The sequence below is a fragment of the Girardinichthys multiradiatus genome, chromosome 4 (assembly GCF_021462225.1).
Source record: "Girardinichthys multiradiatus isolate DD_20200921_A chromosome 4, DD_fGirMul_XY1, whole genome shotgun sequence".
Lineage (NCBI taxonomy): Eukaryota > Metazoa > Chordata > Actinopteri > Cyprinodontiformes > Goodeidae > Girardinichthys > Girardinichthys multiradiatus.
In genome coordinates, this window is record NC_061797.1 from 979,993 (window position 1) to 997,986 (window position 17,994).

A 17,994-nucleotide genomic window follows, 5' to 3' on the forward strand; every position below is an offset into this window, starting at 1 on the left:
ACTTCCCCCTCCTGAGGTGCTGGACGGTTTGCAAGAATCGCTTCGGGGCCAACCGGTAGTCCTTCTCCATGGCCTCACCGAACTCCTCCCAGGTCTGAGTTTTTGCATCTGCCACCGCCCGGGGCGCAGCACGCTTGGCCCCACGGTACCCGTCAGCTGCCTCAGGAGTCCCACAAGCAAACCACAGCCGGTAGGACTCCTTCTTCAGCTTGACAGTGTGCCTTACTGCCGGTGTCCACCACCGGGTTCAGGGATTGCCGCCGCGACAGGCACCGCAGACCTTACAGCCGCAGCTACGGGCAGCAGCATCGACAATAGATGCGGAGAACATGGTCCACTCGGACTCTATGTCTCCAACATCCCTCGGAATCTGGTCAAAGCTCTCCCGGAGGTGAGAGTTGAATACATCCCTGGCCAAGGGGTCCTACAGACGTTCCCAGCAGACCCTCACTATGCGCTTGGGCCTGCCAAGTCTGTCCGGCTTTCTCCTCCCCCAGTGGATCCAACTCACCACCAGGTGGTGATCATTGGACAGCTCAGCCCCTCTCTTCACCCGAGTGTCCAAAACATGCGGCCGAAGGTCTGATGATACGACAACAAAGTTGATCATTGACCTCCTGCCTAGGGTATCCTGGTGCCAAGTGCACTGATGGACACCCTTATGTTTGAACATGGTGTTCATTATGGACAATCCGTGACTAGCACAGAAGTCCAATAACAAAACACCACTCGTATTCAGATCGGGGAGGCCATTCCTCCCGATCACGCCTCTACAGGTGTCACTGTCGTTTACCACGTGGGCGTTGAAGTACCCAGCAGAATAATGGAGTCCCCAGGAGGGGCACTATCCAGCACCCCCGACAGGGACGCCAAGACGGCCAGGTACTCCGCACTACCACTCGGCCCGTAGGCTGAAATGATAGTCACAGATCTCTCCCCAACCCGAAGGCGCAGGGATGCCACTCTCTCATCCACTGGGGTAAACCCCAACACGAGACGGCTGAGCTGGGGGGCGATAAGCAAACCCACCCCAGCCCGCCGCCTCTCCCCGTGGGCAACTCCAGAGTATAAGAGAGTCCAGCCCCTCTCAAGGAGATGGAGGCGAGCCCGACTATTTCTAGTCGATATCTCATGACCTCCCGCACAAGCTCAGGCTCCTTCCCCCCCAGCGAGGTGACATTCCATGTCCCTAGAGCCAGCCTAAGCATCCGGGGATCGGGCCGCCGAGGTCTCCACCTTTGTCCGCCACCCAATCCTCTTTGCACCGGTCCCTCACGGTTCCCCTTGCAGGTGGTGGGCCCACTGGGGGATGGTCTTGCGTCTCTCGTTCGGGCTTGCCCCGGCTGGGTCCCGAGAGGAGCAACCCAGCCACCAGGCGCTCTCCGACGAGTCCCGACCCCAGGCCTGGCTCCTGGGTGAAACCCCGGCTCCGCCATACCGGGCGACGTCACGTGCCTCAATTCACTTCTTCTCCCATGATAGAAATAGTTTTTGACTTATTCCTATTTCTCTTAACACCTACAATCATCTCCTTTGTTTTAATCACGTTCAAAATGAGATGATTGTTTCCACACCATGCCACAAAGCAGTCCACCACCTTTCTGTACTCAGCTTCTTGTCCATCTCTGATCCACCCCACGACTGCTGAATCATCCGAGTATTTCTGCAGATGACAAGAGTCTGTCTTGTACTGGAAGTCTGAGGTGTACAGATTGAAAAGGAATGGTGAGAGTACCGTCCCCTGTGGTGCTCCTGTGCTGCTGACTACCTGGTTGGACTCACAACCCTTCAGTCTCACAAACTGTGGTCTGTTTGTCAGGTAGTCTTTCATCCAGGAGATTGTTGAGGCCTCCACCTGAGTCTTCTGGAGTTTCTGACAAAGCAAATCAGGTTGGATTGTATTAAATGCACTGGAGAAATCAAAGAACATGATCCTCACAGTGCTGCTGGCTTTGTCCAGATGACAGTGGGTTTGTTGAAGCAGGTGTATGATGGCATCTTCAACTCCAACTCCACAGCGATAAGCAAACTGAAGGGTTTACTGGTTTACTGTTTGCTTACTCAGGTGGGCCAACAGGTGGGCCAACAGGGCAACAGGTCTATAATCATTGAGGACTGATGAGTGAGTTTTCTTTGGTACTGGAACAAGAAAGGAGGTCTTCCACAACACCGGAACCTTCTTCTGGGCCAGGCTAAGGTTGAAGAAGTGCTGCAGAATCCCACAGAGCTGCTCTGCACAGGCCTTCAGGACTCTAGGGCTGACATGATCTGGACCTGCAGCCTTATTCCGATTCAGTCTCTCCAGTTGAATCTTCACTTGACTTCTTGAGACACACAGGTGGAAGGAGGAAGCAAAGGAAGCATCAGCATCTTCTGATATGGTTGAAGGTAAACATGTAGAAGCAGAAGGGTCTAGGGCTGAGGTGGAAGATAAAAAATTTGAGGTGTTACTGGACAGCTGTGGGTCCTGTGGGTCAAAGGAGGGTGGAATGTCTGTGTGGCTGTGAGCAGGAGAGGAGGATGCTGAGTTTGTTTCTGAACTGAACCTATTGAAGAATGTGTTCAGTTCATTGGCTGTGTCCAGACCTTCATCGGTCCGATCATCCCTCTGCCTGAAGCCCGTGATCTTCATCCCTGTCCACACATGTCTGATATTGTTTTGCTGGAGCTGCTCTCCAGCTTCTTCTTGTACACCTCCTTGCTGTCTCTTATTTTGACTTTAAGTTGCTTCTGTATCCTCCTCAATAATTCTCCGTCTCCCTCTCTGAAGGCTCTTTTTTTCTTGTTAAGCAGGTCCTCCAGGTCACTGGTGATCCAAGATTTGTTATTGGGGAAGCATCTCACGGTTTTGGTGGGGATGATGTTATCCACACGGAAGTTTATTTAGTCGGTTACACACTCAGTCATGGCATTGATGTCCTCTCCATGTGGCTGGCACAGTGTGTCCCAGTCTGTAGCCTCGAAGCAACCTTGCAGAACTTCTTCAGCTTCCTGTGACCATTTTCTCACAGTCCTCTTTTTAACAGGTTGTCTCTGAACAAGGGGCTTATATTTCGAGCAGAGAAAAACAAGATTGTGATCTGATTTGCCTAGAGGAGGTCTTGCTGTAGAGATGGATGAGTCCTTGACATTTGCATAAAACAAATCCAATGTTTTGTTTTCTCTGGTAGAGCAGCTGACAAACTGTTGAAACGTTGGAAGTGTAGCAGAGAGTGAAACATGGTTAAAATCACCACAAATAGCCACAAAAGCATTGGGATTTTGTGTCTGTAGCTTAGCAACAACTGAGCTGATGGCATCACATGCAGTGTCGGCAACAGCGGAAGGTGGAACGTAAACTGTTGCCAAAATAACACTGGTGAACTCTCTGGGTAAATAATATGGACGAAAACTTACTGCCAACAGTTCAATATCTAGACTGCAGAGATGACACTTCAAAGTAACATGTCCTGGATTACACCATCTATGGTTCACAAATACTACCAGTCCACCTACTTTAAATTTGCCGCTCCTCTTTAAATCTCTGTCTGCTCGTATGGTTAAAAAGCAAGGCAGAGAGACGCTGGAGTCGGGGATATGATCCTGCAGCCATGTCTCAGTAAAACACATAATACTGCATGCCTGGTACTCTGGCTGGGTCCTTTGTAGAGCTTGGAGTTCATCCAACTTGTTTCCCAATGATCTCACATTGCCCATCATAATTGACGGAAGAGATGGTTTGAACTTCCTCCTTCTCTCTTTTCTCTTAGCTCCTGCTCTGCATCCACAGCGTCTCCTTTTCAACTCATCGGGGATTTGGGGTTGTAGTTGAAGTATTATTTGAGCTTTTGAGCTGCTCCCGGTTGTAGGAAACAACCCCGTTACCATGGCAATGCATCATACCAAATGTCCAAAAATAGAAAGTATTAGGAAAAATCCTCCAAGCTGCACAGCATCTGACACCAGAGAGGACAGTCTTCCAAAAAAAAAAAAAAAAAATCAACTGTATCCACCACAAGAGGAATAGTTCCCAAAAAAGAATAAATCAGAATCAAAAGTAACAGAGCTACTCCAACCTGCTGCCACCTTGAGCGGCGCAATTCTAGAATTGACTGAGGTTTTACTGTGACTAACTCTATGTGCTCTCTTTCACTCTAGCCTTGAAAACTGGCTCAGAGTTTATCTGTTCTTTCTTTCTAGGTGAATCGACTAAAGGAGCTATATCCATAAACATTTACTTTTCCTTCCCATAGAAAGTACTCCTGGATCAGTGCTTCTTTGTTCTCTTTGTGTCTCTGCTCTTTTCTCTGTAACCCCCAGTCGGTCGTGGCAGATGGCCGCTCACACTGAGCCTGGTTCTGGTTCTGCTGGAGGTTTCTTTCTGTTAAAAGGGAGTTTTTCCTCTCCACTGTCGCTACATGCATGCTCAGTATGAGGGATTGCTGCAAAGTCAACGCAGTGACTGTCCACCGTCTCTACATGCTCATCCAGGAGTAGGGAATGCTGCAAGTCAATGACTGGATGCAATCTGCTGGGTTTCCTTAGATAGAAAAACTTTTTATCCAATTTGAATAAATAACTGAATCTGACAGCACTGTTCAATGATTAGGATTAATTGGAATGTATGTACCTTTTGTGAAGTGCCTTGAGACGACATGTGTTGTGAATTGGCGCTATATAAATAAACTGAATTAATTGAATTACAGTACTCCTAGATGTGCTTCTGTGCTTTCGTGTATGCTCTGTTCTCTCAAACCCCCAGTTGGTCATTGAAGATGGTCTCTCACACTGAGCCTGGTTCTGGTTCTGATGGAGGTTTCCTCTGCTAAAGGGGGGTTTTCCTTTACAATATCGCTACCTGATCATCTAGGAGGAGTGAATGCTTTAAATCAGTGACTCAATACAATCTGCGGGGTTTCCTTAGATAGAAAACCTTTTAGCCAATCTGAATAATCAACTGAACCTGTCTGCATTGCTTGAGAACTAAGATCAATTTGAATTAAGGTAATGGTCTTGGAATCAGTATGATTCAACTGAACTGACTTCCTATTGTAAAGTGCTGTAAAGCAGCCAACTGTAGGCTGGCACTGCAGCAGATAGTCTGACTAATTAACCAGCAAATATCACCTTAGTTAATCTTGAAAACAACTTGAAAACCCCCTCTACATCAACAGTGACTGTGTGGAGAGGGTCCCCCCCTTCAGGTTTCTTGGTGTCCTCGTCTCCGTCGATCTCTCATGGACAGACCACGTCACAATGGTAATCAGGACGGCTCAGCAGCATCTACATTTCCAGAGCATCTTCAGTAGGAACAACTCCAATCTACTGCTGACAGTAACCCCCCTGCCCCAACAACTTCCCCCAGAGGAAATCCCCTCCACCAACAACTGTGCAATATTTTAATATTCATTTATGCAACATATTAACTGTGTAATAACAGTTATCTGTGCAATGTATTATATATTAATTCTTCTTCTTCACTGCTTTTAATTTATATACTGCCGAGGAGCAGCTTTTTAATCATATTGTACATTTATATAATGACAATAAAGGTATGAAGTGTTTCTCTGTCGTTAGATTGGAAGGGCACCCGCCCCTCCAACGAACCCCTGTGACAGCTCTGGATGATCAATTTACTAATTATATCAAATGTATTTTCTAAATAACGTAGATCACGGCAGAAGTGGTTTAAAGTGCCTGTGACAATAATTTTTTATGATAAATCCAGTTACATTTATGGAAAGGAAACATTAATAAAATATTCCAAAAAGTATATTCATGTTGCTGAAAATGAACATCTGATGAGATATATGGTCATAAATTTCACTAAAAAGGCACTTCGAGACTACTCCTTTGAGCTCCTTTATGACGTCACAGGGGAACCCCCGCACATAAACTGATTGCTGCTACAATGGCCAGCAACACAGACAAAGAATATGAAGTTTCTTTAGATATATTTCAGTCACTATCAGAGTCAGAAGAAGAAAGTCAGCTTTCATCAGATGGCAGAGCACAAGTGCTGCAACGTGCAGACGGCCATCCAATTGGACCAGAGCCTATTTTTGTCGGATGTCGGAGCACGGCCGGAGTCAAGATGCATGAATCATACCGCACAACCAGGAAACAGAATGAGCAAAACATCCGGATTTTCAAAATTTGTCACTAAAGATGGATTAGATCTCGCTATATCAATAAATATACACATATTTATATATATTCTCAGTGCTTTCAGCATTGACAGTCAGAGCATTGTCCAGGTATACAGTCACTGTAGTAACAAGGGTACTCTCCTCGTCTTCAGAAGCCCATACAGTCTTTTTACAGCTGGTTGCAGGAAGAACATCTTAACACTGCAAAGGGAATCCGGTTTTCTGATTTGAATGATACTGAAAATTTACTTCAGTTGAACTCACCTATTAATGAATGATCATTTTTGTGTAGGTGAAATCTAATTTCACATGTTTTAAGTAAAAACAAAACTCAATGGCCATTACCGTGCTGCCAAGCACTGAGAATATTCATAGATTTTCTATATACACTTTAAGTTTTACATTTAGTTGTCACACATTCTTGGTAATTTCTTTTATTGTTTTCAATAGTTTTTTGTTAATTACATGAGTCTTTGGAATTGTCCATTCATCTCTTTGTTCTGTTAAAAAATTTGTTTTTAAATGTTGTGTCTGAGGCTTTAATAAAAAATAAATAAATTTAAAAAATGTGGTAAGTCACCGCCCCCTTTCAGTATACATCTAGGTTTACAGTATATACGGCACTGAGTGAAACAGCCGGCAACAAAGCTGAGCAGCATGGAGCAGTATTAGAATCTTTAGAAAAACATTTATTTAAATATACTGTATGCGCTTGTCATTTATCTTATTTTAATAATCATAATTTCAGATTATTTTTAATAATAAAATAATTAACATTACCTATCTAAACGTGCTTTAGCAACAAGGCTTCTTACCTGCTGAGCCTTGATCAGTTTAGCAACAGCAGCAACAACCTTTTCTTTGGTGATCTTTTCACTTCACATCAGATGCACTTAACAGCGTGTCTATAGCATCTGCTTTCAACATTTTCCTTTGTCTGTTAGATATCCCAACCTCTGACATAATTTCTCTTGCAAATTCAGAGGTTTCTTGTTCAAAGCAGTTTGCCAAAAAGTACTCCGATCACAACTGACTGTGACATAAACCAGCCTATCTGTCCTTCATCAGTTTTCCTGCTCGGATCCAGGCAGCTCTGACATTCTTCACTTCGGGAAAATAGTGCAGACTAACGGCTCCTATCGTAAAATTGCTGCCACCACTAGAAATGTACCATTTCACCATATTAACGCTGTTTTTGACTCAACTTGGCTTCCATCTAAACCATTTATCTGTGAGGCTCACACAATGAATAACCGGCGACTTCCCCTTAGACGTCATTTCTGGGCGACTTTGGACTTGCAAAATTTAACAACGAAACATGCCTATTTCTGTCAAAATTGTCTTTTATCACGTCTTTAACGCTAATATTAAAAGGTGTTTTCTTTCAATTTCTGCAATTATGGGAAAAGCGTGTCGCAGGCACTTTAAAGTTACATTGGTACATAAAACAGCTCTACACATTGTATGAAACAAACAAAAAGATCTTGTTATGTATGATAGCTTCACAACACTATGTAATTTGTCTCTACAATTTTCTGTTCCCAGTATCACGAGTGGCAACATGGAAACACACACGACACTTTGTAGCCTAAGAATATTTAGCTAAGTATACAAACACAGGGTTCTCACCAGGAATTTTTATGTGTGGCGGGGGGTGAGGTGAAGATTTTGTCTAATGGGGGAGGGGGCTGCTACGCTAAAATGCGCTGGCGAGAACCCTGCAAATATTGTCACAACATTGTGCATTTTACATAGTATTTCTCCATTTCTTGAGCTACGAAGTGACGTGTAAACAATGCTTTTGTCTCATTTACAAGATTTTATTTCTTCCAGCTCCTGAGAGGTGACAAAAAATTATCTTTGGTTTCTACCAAAGGAACACCTTAACTATATCCAGAATAAACATTTCATTATTTTACTGTAGATTTGTGGAGATAGACTAGAAAGACTATTTTTTGCTCATAATTCCTCCGTCTCTTCAGTTTTCTGAGTTTTAAGGACATTTCCTTAATCTTTAGCTCATTTCACAGATTCTCTATCTCATTCAAGTCTAGACTCTGGGTGCGATGCCAATAAACTGATATTTTACTATCTACTATCTACTACTTACTACTACTAACTTGGCAGGGACATTAATGTTTTGGGCGAATTCTAACGAGAGAACTCGTATGTTTAGAAAAAGATATGAAAAACCTGATGATGAACAGTGGTTTTAACTGTAGGTGAACAAAAACCAAACATTCGTGGTAAAAACAGTTTCCCTTTTAATGTGAATATTTCGATTCACCTCATACTGACTGATAATACATAGAATCTCCAAGACTGCAAAATAATGATATGAAAATTCTGAATCTCATTATAGATAAAGATAGAGAGATGTTGACAGAAAGATAGATATAAATACAAAGCTAAAGATATATAGAGAATGAAAGGGATTATTATCATCAGTAATAATAATAATTATGTCGAAATGTTTTGTTGAACATGTAGAAATTGACCAAAGCAATCAATTGTTATATTGCTGTTATTAACAGATAAACAACACATACAAATCATGTAATATTTAAGTGTTTGTGTCGGTTGCTTTAATCTTGCCCCCCCCCCATCAACATTTCTAGGAGAAATACTAGTCTATTCTATTCTCATCTATTTTATTATATTCCGTAACATTCTGTGCTATTCACACTTAAAAACTACCAGTAAATTCCGCTTTTATTTACTTTTGCCAGTCTGTGTATCAAATTCAAAATAACTCTTACCTTACAAATAACATTATTATAGTAGTGAAAATCAAATGGCATGTTACGTCAGCAGCAGTCAGAATAACCGTTTCTATTATATTGTTAATTAACTTTTTTTTTCATTATGTGTTTATACAATCAAATGTGGTATTTTTAATTATTCCATGAAGACGTAATGCCGACTCCCACTATAATATCCAACAAAAAAGGCGCATAAAGTATTGGAACTTTAAAGTCAAGTTGGAATTCCGGTTTTAGGAGAGGTTCCAGTTCTCTTGATTTAACTGACTTGCAAATTGGAGTACAAATGGAATGCATCTTTAGTGCAGTGTTCTATTTGTTGGAACATGAAATCACATTAAACCTCGACCATATTTCAATTCTAACCTGGATAACTAAAAAGATTTGCTTATTGAGCAGACAAAATATTTTTAGCAATCCAGGTTTAATATGAACCATTATGCTGTGTGCCTATCAACATGCTCACTGAAACTGTGTGCATGTGATATAATGAACAGTTTATCATCTAATATTAAGCCTTCGGGAGGCATTTCCTTTAAAGCTCAAAAATTCGCACAAACGGTTGTCTAAGCCATGCTGGGGGTTCAGTAACCTCCTTGATCCATGAACTTAACAACTGATACTTTGATATTCCAGCACTAATATCCTCTGACTGCTGGTATCTCAGCAGGTTCCAGCATAAATGCTTCTGTTTTCATATGACAAACTTCATATGTTTAACTTTCACTTCAACATCTTATTTCGATTTCGTAGCTTTTGTAATAAATGACCTGATACTTGCAGCTGTAATAATTCCAACAGACATACGTATAGGAAATATGGAGGATCAAATCACAATGAACTTCCAGAAAATGCTGTTTTATCTGAGAAAGAGACCGGCTGCCTTCTGGATCTCAGTCCTCAAATCCCAGAGCAGACGTGCACTGAGAAGTTAGCAAGATGAAGTAGTGTGCAGCACATACTGATCAGTTTTCGGTCTCCTAAGTATTTCAAACACAGCTAAAATCTGCAGTCAGCAATCCAGCTGTTTTCATGAAAATGATTTTCAGCAAGCCGAAGAAGACAGAAAAGAGGCAAACCTGAAATGACGCCAACAGTGCTGGGCTTCGTCTGGATCGACCGCTCCAACAACAAAGAGGTTCCCTGAAACACAGCTACTCCTCTCTGCTAGAAGACCTGCTGCATTCCCACTTAAACAATTCCAGTCCCTGTTGTCTTCTGCTCGGCATCCATTTGACTGTCTGCTTTCAGACGGTTTTTTTTTTTTCTCCCAGTCTGGAATCTGGAAGGGAAACGACTTCCACCCTGAGAAACGATAACAGGAGGATCTACAACCCATGGACAATTTTCCTGTCCAATCAGCTTTTGAAATGTCAAAGATGGACTACTTTTAGCCTATTGGGTCTTGCGTCCAGCTTATAAGCGAGCGCTCATTGGCTGGCTAAGGAAAGACGTCCTAGTTAAAATTAGTACTGCTTCTGATGATGGAATGTGTTACAAGTTAGACAATCGGATTCATAACATCCAGATTAATTTATGTGTGATTTTTAAAATATTTGTGTAAAATGCTGAAATATATAAAAGGTAAAAACAAATACAATAGCTGCAATAATATAAAGCACTTAATCTTAAAAGCAGCTCAGCAGATGAGCAGCTGGAGCCAGAAAGCTGTGAAACAGTCTGCTGTTTCCGTTCCTGATGTCTGTTTCACTGATTGTTGCACTTTGAAAGGTTCATATAGATGGTGAGGGGAGTCTGTTCAGATCCCTGTTCCAGCAGTAGCCCTAAAACAGATCAAGGGCAGGGGATAGGAATAACCCTATGACCTTCTCAGCTTCCCTCGTTGTCCTTTGAAGGCTGCCATGCTGCAGCTGATGAACAGCGGACATCAATTCATCATCCCCATGTTCCACAAATTTAAAGGTCAGGTTTTCCTCATGTGTGGATGCACAGTTGTGTGCTTACAGTGTGAACAGCATTAGAATAAGCACCACTCGAGGAGCAAAAATTTTTTTGTTTTTTTTAATCAGCTGTCTTTTAAAAATTCAGAATTCAAAGACATGTGGCAGTGCTCAGGCCAAGCAAGAATATATTCCAAATTGGTCTCATGGGAAAAGGTATTAAAAGCCAGGTCTAAATCAGTGTAAAGGATTCTGGTTTAGGTATCTTTATTGTCCGGAAGAATACTTTGTGTAGCATGGTGGATATTGCATCCTTTGTGGAGGGGTTGGGGAGATCGGCAAACTGGTATACAGGTCCTTCTCAAAATATTAGCATATTGTGATAAAGTTCATTATTTTCCATAATGTCATGATGAAAATTTAACATTCATATATTTTAGATTCATTGCACACTAACTAAAATATTTCAGGTATTTTATTGTCTTAATACGGATGATTTTGGCATACAGCTCATGAAAACCCAAAATTCCTATCTCATAAAATTAGCATATCATTAAAAGGGTCTCTAAACGAGCTATGAACCTAATCATCTGAATCAACGAGTTACCTCTAAACACCTGCAAAAGATTCCCGAGGCCTTTAAAACTCCCAGCCTGGTTCATCACTCAAAACCCCAATCATGGAGGCAGTCTTACGACTGCCGACCTGACTGCTGTCCAGAAGGCCACTATTGACACCCTCAAGCAAGAGGGTAAGACACAGAAAGAAATTTCTGTTTCTGAACAAATAGGGTGTTCCCAGAGTGCTGTATCAAGGCACCTCAGTGGGAAGTCTGTGGGAAGGAAAAAGTGTGGCAGAAAACGCTGCACAACGAGAAGAGGTGACCGGACCCTGAGGAAGATTGTGGAGAAGGGCCGATTCCAGACCTTGGGGGACCTGCGGAAGCAGTGGACTGAGTCTGGAGTAGAAACATCCAGAGCCACCGTGCACAGGCGTGTGCAGGAAATGGGCTACAGGTGCCGCATTCCCCAGGTCAAGCCACTTTTGAACCAGAAACAGCGGCAGAAGCGCCTGACCTGGGCTACAGACAAGCAGCACTGGACTGTTGCTCAGTAGTCCAAAGTACCTTTTTCGGATGAAAGCAAATTCTGCATGTCATTCGGAAATCAAGGTGCCAGAGTCTGGTGGAAGACTGGGGAGAAGGAAATGCCAAAATGCCAGAAGTCCAGTGTCAAGTACCCACAGTCAGTGATGGTCTGGGGTGCTGTGTCAGCTGCTGGTGTTGGTCCACTGTGTTTTATCAAGGGCAGGGTCAATGCAGCTAGCTATCAGAAGATTTTGGAGCACTTCATGCTTCCATCTGCTGAAAAGCTTTATGGAGATGAAGATTTCATTTTTCAGCACGACCTGGCACCTGCTCACAGTGCCAAAACCACTGGTAAATGGTTTACTGACCATGGTATCACTGTGCTCAATTGGCTTGCCAACTCTCCTGACCTGAACCCCATAGAGAATCTGTGGAATATTGTGAAGAGAACGTTGAGAGACTCAAGACCCAACACTCTGGATGAGCTAAAGGCCGCTATCGAAGCATCCTGGGCCTCCATAAGACCTCAGCAGTGCCACAGGCTGATTGCCTCCATGCCACGCCGCATCGAAGCAGTCATTTCTGCCAAAGGATTCCCGACCAAGTATTGAGTGCATAACTGTACATGATTATTTGAAGGTTGACGTTTGTTGTATTAAAAACACTTTTCTTTTATTGGTCGGATGAAATATGCTAATTTTGTGAGATAGGAATTTTGGGTTTTCTTGAGCTGTATGCCACAATCATCCGTATTAAGACAAAAAAAGACCTGAAATATTTCAGTTAGTGCACAATGAATCTAAAATATATGAATGTTAAATTTTCATCATGACATTATGGAAAATCATTAACTTTATCACAATATGCTAATATTTTGAGAAGGACCTGTAGATCTTGCAATGCACAGAAGCTGGTTGCTGAGAAGCCGCTCAAAACATTTTATTTTGATAGAGGTTAGTGTGAAAGGGCAGTAATCAACAAGTCATGATATGATGCTGGTATGATAGTGGAAGTAAGAAGCCTCTGGCTTTAGAGTCCATCAAATGTCAGGTACGTTAAGAATGAAAGCTGACAGGTCAGATGGTGGAGGAGAACCAGATTTTTCACAACTTTTGTTTAGGTTTTCTTTTGATTTGTTTTCTGCCATGGCCCACAGCCCAGGCAGTAGCAGAGGCAAAAACGCTGGCCTGTGAGGAGTTCGGTGAGGGCATGGATAAAGACTACCGGTCAGCCTCAAAGCGATTCTGGGAATCCATCCAGCGCCTCAGGAGAGGTAAGCAGTGCTTTGCCAACACTGTTTATAGTGGGGTTGGGGGTGGGGAGCTGCTGACCTTGACGGGGGACATTATCGGACAATGGAAGGAGTACTTTGAGGATCTCCTCAATCCTGCCATCATGCCTTCCCTGGTGGAAGCAGAGACTGGGAACTCTGAGTTGGACTTCTTCATCATCCAGGCCGAAGTCACCAAGGTGGTCAAAAAGCTCCAGGGTGGCAAGATTTCGGGGGTAGAGTACCTCATGTCATCTGCTGAGCCCCAGGCAGCACAGAGCGGGACAGGAAGAGACTGAACATGCTGGTGAGGAGGACCAGCTCTGTCCTGGGCTGCCCACTTGACTCTGTGGAAGTGGTGGGTGAGAGGAGGATATTAGCCAAGCTCACATCAATCATGGACAAAACCTCTCATCCACTGCAATGGACTGTAGAGGAGCTGAGCACCTCCTTCAGTAGCTGACTGAGAAACCCTCAAAGGAAGGAGGTCTACTGCAGGTCCTTCATCCCCACTGCTGTCAGACTGTTCAATTCTACTGTATAATAGCTCGTGTAATACCTCTTTATTTGTAAATACCTGCAATAATTGTCACTTTAGCACTATCCCCTCCACTATTTATTGTGCATAAGTTATTTTATTCTACTTTATTTTATTCTATTATTACTATTGTTTTTGCACATCTACCTTGTTCTTCTTTGATTGCACATTTTTTCATAACTATCTGCACCCTACTTGTTACTAAGAGCTGCTGTTACAAGTTTATTTCTCCATCGTGAGATCAATAACGTTTATCTTATCTTATCTTAACATTGCGTGGTGGTCGGGGACCGTGCCTCTGGACTGGCAGACCAGGCTGGTGGTCCGGAGAGTGTGTTCCATCTACATGGGGATCACACTCCACAGCCTCCCTGGTAAGTCTTATGCCAGGGTGTTGGAGAGGAGAGACCAGTGGATAGTCGAACCTTGGCTTAAGGAGGAGCAGTGTGGTTTTTGTCCTGGCGGTGGAACACTGGACCAGCTCTACACTCTCTACAGGGAGCTCGAAGGTTCATTTGAAGTTTGCCCAACCGGTCCACATGTGTTTTGTGGACCTGGAGAAGGCATTAACCATGTCCCTCCTGGTGCCCTGTGGAGGGCACTCCAGGAGTACGGAGTCAGGGGCCCTTTATTAGGGGCCATCCGGTCTCTGTACAAGCGAGCAGGAGTTTGGTCCACATTGCTGGCATTAAGTCAGACCTGTCTCCAGTGTATGTTGGACTCCAGCAGGCCTGCCCTTTGTCACCGGTCCTGTTCATAACCTTTATGGACAGGATTTCTAGGCGCAGCTAAGTGCCGGAGGGGTTCTGTTTGGGGACCTGTGGATTTTGTCTATTCGTTTTGCAGATGATGTGGTCCTTCTGGTTCCCTCTAGCCAAGACCTACAGCATGCACTGGATGGTTCACAGCCAAGTGTGAAGCAGCTAGGATGAGAATCAGCTCCTCCAAGTCCAAAGCCATGGTTCTCGACCGGAAGAGGGTGGCTTGCCCTCTTCAGGTTGGAGAGGAGCCCCTGCCTCAAGTAGAGGAGTTCAAGTATCTTGGGGTCTTGTTCACTAGTCAAGTCAAGTCAAGTTTATTTATATAGCGCTTTTCAGCAACAAGGCACTCAAAGCGCTGTACATGAGAAAAAACATTACAATGATACAGAAAATCAAACATAGAAAAACACATCAAATGACATTAATAATCCTTGGGAGTTTACTGGTAAGAGCTGGTTCTAATCCAATCTTTCTAATAGAGGTAATTAGCTCATTAAGTCCTCTGTGGGAAGGAATTCATCCTGTGTTAGAAGAAAGGTCCAAACTTACAAATAGTAATAATGTTTGGCTTTCACTGGTAATGAAATAGTTTGTAAAACAATCCTTCTAAGAAATCTAAAAATATACCCTTGATACAGATTTATCAAGGGTAAGGTGGAATCTTGAGGGTGTGAATATATAAGTCTGAGTGTGTTTGCAAGAATTAGACTGTCAACACTGATAGAAGCACCATTGTCCTTGAGAAGAGAGGTGGAAGTTTTATCAATCGGCTGCATAGTTCTATCGGCACACAGCTGGTAGGGGAGTGCTGGGGAAGAGCGTCGTGTTCATATAACATCCAGGAGATATTTTGTCGATAGCTAGTTAGCAGAAGTTGCCATGGCCACATTGGGGTGCCAGATTTAGAAAGACAATAAATGTGGTTCAGGCAGCTGTGAATTTCCAACTACCTTAAGAGTTTTACTGGTATGTCTCAATTGCGAATCCAAATACCCACATTTCTGGTACTTTCCGCAGATCTCGAGGGTACAACTTCTCCAAGATTATATCCTTTAACCTTTGAGTCCAAGCGCTGCCAGGCTGCGATTCTGTTCAAGAATCGTGTCCAGCTTGCAATTCTGCTCTCTTAACATTTCAGTCTGAGTGTTGATCCCTCTACAGACTCCATCCAACATTGCAGGTAGCTTTGGAATGCTTTGAACAGCCGCCCACGTTTTGCTAATCACTCGATAAGCCAGGTAACCACCAACTCCAAAAAGAAGAAATCTTGTTATCAAATGTCCAAATATGTATACATCTTCTAGGTCCTCGACCGACATCGTAGTCAGGCATACAATCTTCCACTGCTGCAAAGAGTCCATTGTGTATCCAGAGAAGAACGTCCCGTCTGGACAAGAGGGTTCTTATTTACCCTGTCTTCCCATCAAAAAAATTTTGATCAATTACGTTGAGAGACCCGCTGACTGTTGGGACCCCACAGCCATGGTTCATCCCAAAAGGGATGAACCATGGCATTCAGTGCCTACAGGGGAGACTCTGTAGGCACTGAATGCCTGTTGTCTGAGTCTGGCTCCTGCTGTGGCTGCTGCAGCTGCTGTGAGTGAAAATGCAAATCAGGTACCCCCACCTCTCAGGTACCTGATTTGCATTTTCACTCACAGCAGCTGCAGCAGCCACAGCAGGAGCCAGACTCAGACAACAGGCATTCAGTGCCTACAGAGTCTCCCCTTCCTAAACTTAGTCAAAGTGTTCAGCTTACTTCCACAGATCTTAACAAAAGTGTTGGAAGTCAGACTGTCTCCAGTGATGTCCTGCCAAATCCCATTGTAGTGACCAACCACCAAGATGACAGAGTGCCGGACTCAACATGCACAAGTGGTCCAATTGGGTGGAAGGAGCAGCCCTCCAACCTGATCGGCACCCCTCTCTCTTCTGACTCTGTGTCAACCCCTAGGGGCCAGAACCCCTTGCACTAGTCCATTCATTAGGAAGCCCTCATTTAAATCATGAGAAAACTCGTTTTCTTCCCCAGAGGTTAGATCATGACTTGATCATGACTTGTGTTTTCCTTCTTCTCGTGAGAAGCTGAGGCTTATTTGGAAAACAACTGCTAAGAGTGTTCATGTGTTCATAAAAACTCTTCCTCCAGGAATTAGTGACGGTTATCCAGCTCTCTGCCAGGCTCTTAAGGAGGAGTACTATGTTTAGAGAGATGAAGTCGCTGCCACTATTAATGCTTTGACAGTTTTGAAAAAACAGGACGAACCTACCTGAGAATATTTCCACCGTTTGAAGACAGCTTACTTTCAGGGATGTTATGCTCCAGGTCTTGAAGAAGACCACACTTTTAAGTCTTTTTTTCTTCACAACCTCCACATAAGCGTGCAGTATGGCGTGACCATGCATTGCATAACAGAGAATCTCTCCATGCAGGAGACTCGTAGATATGCTCAGCTTGTGTTGGAAACACGTGTCCATTCAGGCAGAGCAGGAAAAGGCAAGGTTAGAGTGTTAAACATTCAAACTGAGAACAGGCCTAACAAGAAGCGCACAGTAAGTTCCCAAGTGATGGAACAGAACCAGGGGGTGGTAGCTGGCATCACCCAAAACCCAAGCCACTAGTTAAAAGACAAACACCTTTTCACAGTGCAACATCGAACTGTCAGGTTGGTAGTAAAGAGTGGAGCCGCTCCAAAGATGTCATCACAAAGGAGGAGTTTGAGATGATCTGCAGGTGCGTTATAACTGACGTAACGGTTTTCCTAAAAGACATGGCAAGCAGTTGCAGTCCAGAATCAACCCTGTAAAATCTTCCAACACCCTATATTCTATTTTAATCTTTTTCTTTCTTATGGTTTTGAACTTGAGAAATTATTAAGGTTTTAAAAGCAGTGTTATGATGGTGTGAACATTATTACAGGATTTTTCTTTTGTTTTTTAAACATTTTATTAGTGTTAGTCTCTACCCAAACCTGCCTCACTCCTGTCCAAACACTAAACTTTGAACCAAAAATGAACTGTTGAACTCTCCCACAGGAACCCAGTGACTCTTTTCACATGGCTGAGGATTGATGGTTAGCCCCAAAGACTGTGGACTTCATCTCATTCTTTGGAACTAAAGGGGGGATGTTGGGACCCCACAGCCATGGTTACAACATGAAAGTCCGGTACGAACTTTTCTGGAACTTTCAAAATAAATCGCATTAACCTAGTTCCAGCACACCCAGTAAAAGGGGGTAACAGCGGACTTCCTGTGACGTCACTGTCCAAATAAAACCTCGCTTTTGCAGAGATCCTGTCTCTTCCACACTGGTCCCCCATCGGATCTGGAAGGAGAGACACAGCACGCTAATGTCTCTTTGCTGGCAAACAGACATAACTCTTCAAACTGGATCCAAGAGTGTCATACGATCACGCGATCATATGCACTAAGTTAAGTACAAATGAATTGCTGTTTGTGTATCCGGTATTCATTCATTAACGGGGGTAATTAAGGTACAAGCGTGGCTTGACTTTTCTCTCTGAGGTCTACAGAATCAAACTGTGT

General features: G+C 43.5%; 1 protein-coding gene across 3 annotated transcripts in view; it reads right to left on the minus strand.

The window, feature by feature from the left end:
- The window catches only part of ccdc102a (coiled-coil domain containing 102A), a 99,518-nt gene extending 89,297 nt beyond the window's left edge, over window positions 1–10,221 (minus strand). For 2 of the 3 annotated variants that reach the window (XM_047362977.1, XM_047362976.1), the window contains exon 1: window positions 9,970–10,218. The gene's annotated coding sequence lies outside the window, so the exon portion shown is untranslated. Of the gene's footprint in view, window positions 1–9,969 lie in introns of all 3 variants that reach the window. The other variant, XM_047362979.1, reaches the window with a different exon arrangement.
- Window positions 10,222–17,994: the final 7,773 nt, after the last annotated feature.